The following is a 3,474-nucleotide window of genomic DNA, read 5'->3' as shown; positions in this document are numbered from 1 at the left end:
GGCCATCAATGGAAAGAGAGGCCCATTGGACTTGCAAACTTTATATGCCCCAATATAGGGGAATGCCAGGGCCAAAAGAATGGGAATGGGTGGGTAGCTAAGTGGGGGGGCACTATGGGGGACTTTTGGGATAGCATTGGAAATGTAATTGAGGAAAATATGTAATAAAAATATTAAAAAAAAACAATAGACACATTTTTAAATCATATCACTCCTGTGTTAAAACAGCTAAGTGCACTACTCAGATCATATTTCTTTGATTTAGTTAAAAATGTGGTAGCTAGTGAGATCTATTTTTTTTTTCTTTTTGCCCCATGTCTTTCTGTTGTAACATTTTTTTTACACTACTTATTTTAAAATCACAACAGCATAATATGCTTAGGCTTGAAATATTTAAATAGTAGGTGTAAAGATAAACATGAGTGGAAATTGTTACTTCAGTTTACCAACTGAACCCAAGTAATTAAGCAAATTTAGGAACACTTTCATATTAAAATGATGCAATAAAATAAAAACACCATTAGTCATGTTAAATGGTAAGTGATCGTATTTCTTAGCATTAACAAACACCAGAGGCCTAGGACCTTAGATAATTCCAGATTTTTGTGTTTCCATACAGAGATCATATCGTAAATTGCTTGACCTTGAATGTGTGTGTGTGTGACTGTGTGTATGTGTGTGTTGTGTGTTTCTACACCTTTTCTTCCCTTGTACTTGCAATCCAACACAGGAGGAAAAGGTAGCTTTCTCTCTTGCAGACCTACCAGAAACAGCAGTCATTGAAGAGTATCACACTATTGATCATTCTATCCCAAAAGATCCCATTGCTTTTCATGAGCATTAATGACTACTACAGGCCACAGTGATTCTCAAGGGTAATAAAAATAAGACTCCTTCTGCCCCCATCTTTTCCTGCACTCACATACAATATAGTACACGATTTCCCTGTGTGACTACCTCCCCCACCTACTGAATACAGGCATGGCTTATTACCGGTTCACAGAGAGGAAAACTAGATGAAAGATGCAAATCTGTCAACCCTCTGACTATAGAAAGTGCTAAAGCTACCTTTGAAATGGTCAGCCATTGTAACACGCAGTGCTCAGTAGGCTTTAAGCCCAACCGTGGGCTCTGCCTCACACACTTTCCCATTAGAATCTCTGAAAGCACACGAGACCCCATTAGAGACAATTTTTGAGGTTATTAATATTATGATCTAAAGAAAATTACTTGAAATTATTTTTAAATCTTGTCCTGATGTTAAAATGCAACATTTATTTGAAATAGAATTAATCAGTATAGATGCCTTGAGAATCTGCCTCAAAAGCACTCTGGCATAATTAACAATTTGGTGACTTTACACATTTTCTCTTTGTGCAATAATGGAGGCACATGGTTGGAGCTAACAATTATCTGCTGATGAACTCCAAATCCTTAACTGTAACGCCAGCTTCTCCAGACACCTTTTTGTTTATATGATTGTGTTGCAGCTACCTTTTCAAGGGGGCATAGGAGACTTATTAAAAAGTCTAAGACAAAACCCTTTTCTTCCGGTATTACAAACAAATCCCTTTAAAATCTCATACATTACACTCTGGTTTTTCCCTTCATCCTTTTTGTTACGATTTGCAGCCCAGTTTAGCTGAATTGATAACCCTGTCTTTGTGGACTCATACATTTCTCTCCATCTCTAAAGAGTTAGTAAAAACAGGACAGGAATCCTTTCACACACTAACCCTAGAATATAGAGCAATGTGTGGCTTAAGGCTACAATTAAAGGAAAGCATTTGAAGGTCAGCAAGGAAAGGAGTCAAAGGAAGGTGAGACCTGGAACTCCTCCTGCGTTCACCGAGTTGGCCAATAGCAAGCCCAACGGTGTCCCTAGGTCTGCTCCTGGAAACAGAAACCAAGCCCACTTTGCTCCTCCAGGCACTTAACTCAGGCCCTGAATTCCTGTTTCCGGTCAGGGAGCTTCAGCACTGTTGGCCAAACAGTGCTGGAAACTTGGGTTACAAACTCAAGCTCTGTGGTACAGTTCTGGCAGCAATGGCGTATCTGAAGTAGGATGTCGGTGTTTAATTCATACTTTACACTGTATTTTCTCTCCATTCCTTCTGCTCCATCCAACAAAGAACTTACTAAACTTTGCCTTCTGCTGATGATATCTCGGAAAAGACTCAGCACAGTCATCGTGAAGGGCCCCGGGGGAACTCTGCCGAGGGACTTCAATCACATCGGTGTGGAGCTGAGTCTTCTTGGAAAGAAAAAGAAAAGGCTCCGGGTTGACAAATGGTGGAGTAACAGAAAGGAACTGGCCACTGTCAGAACCATCTGCAGTCATGTTCAGAACATGATCAAGGGTGTTACACTGGGCTTCCGATACAAGATGCGGTCTTGTGTATGCTCACTTCCCCATCAACGTCAGGAGAATGGGTCTTTGGTTGAAATCCGAAATTTCTTGGGTGAAAAATACATCCGCAGGGTTCGAATGAGGACAGGTGTTGCTTGTTCTATCTCTCAAGCCCAGAAGGATGCGTTAATCCTTGCAGGAAATGATACTGAACTTGCTTCAAATTCAGCTGCTTTGATTCAGCAAGCCACAACAGTTAAAAACAAAGATATTAGGAAGTTTTTGGACGCCATCTATGTGTCTGAGAAGGGAAATGTGCAGCAGACTGACGAGTGAGGAAGCCTCAGTTTCCTGGCTCTAGAAACGAGATCCTGATCACAAGTACAATTTGGGTTCTTTTGGGAGAATAAAAGATTTATATATTGGGGGGAAAAAAGAGCTTAGCATAGCTTCTCTCACAGTGAGAACTAATGGTATCCTTGATATAAACGTTCTTGGAGGTTGCACAAAGGTTCTCTGCTTCCCATTGTTGCTTTCCAAATCCCAGCATGCTGTGTGCTCAGCTGTACAGGTGTGCTTGAAATTGACACTGTTTTTCATGGTTCCCTCGATTCGATGAAAAAGTTTGGAGTTTTATTTTCACTCTCATATAATTAAGACAGTTAAGATGGGAATGATCTGAACCATAACAATGCCATAACCACCTTGCTCAATATCCGTCCGTGGTCATTCAAGGTTTATAAAACGATAGACCATTTTTGGTGTGTGTGTGTGTGTGTGTTTTGTGGGCTCTAATGACAAAATTAAAAAATGGAATAAGTAATTTGCCTATACTTTAGCATTCCTTTTCTTGTTATGGAGGCTGCATCTCTCAGCATCCCTGGCAGCTTAATGTGGTTATGGGTATACAGAAACGTGGCTTGCCGCGTGTTGTAACACAGCCTATGTGTAGCCCAATCACTGGAAAGCAGGAGAGTTAAGAGTTTGTTGTCCTCTAGCTTTCTTGCTCTCGCTCTGTCCTCTCCCTTCTGCTCCCCCTCCCCATCTCTCTCCAGTGCTCAAGGCCAGCCTCTACTCTTTCTCCCTCTCCCTCGCCCTCGCCCTCTCCCACTTCCCCTCCCCTC

At 41.3% G+C, this 3,474-nt stretch overlaps 1 pseudogene; it reads left to right on the top strand.

Annotated features, from left to right (window-relative positions):
- LOC110290338 overlaps positions 1-2,686 on the top strand; it is a 5,406-nt pseudogene extending 2,720 nt beyond the window's left edge.
- Positions 2,687-3,474: the final 788 nt, after the last annotated feature.

The sequence above is a fragment of the Mus caroli genome, chromosome 2 (assembly GCF_900094665.2).
Source record: "Mus caroli chromosome 2, CAROLI_EIJ_v1.1, whole genome shotgun sequence".
In the NCBI taxonomy this organism is placed as follows: Eukaryota; Metazoa; Chordata; class Mammalia; order Rodentia; family Muridae; genus Mus; species Mus caroli.
The sequence above is the reverse complement of the archived record's forward strand: the minus strand, read 5'-3'. Positions and strand labels throughout refer to the sequence as shown.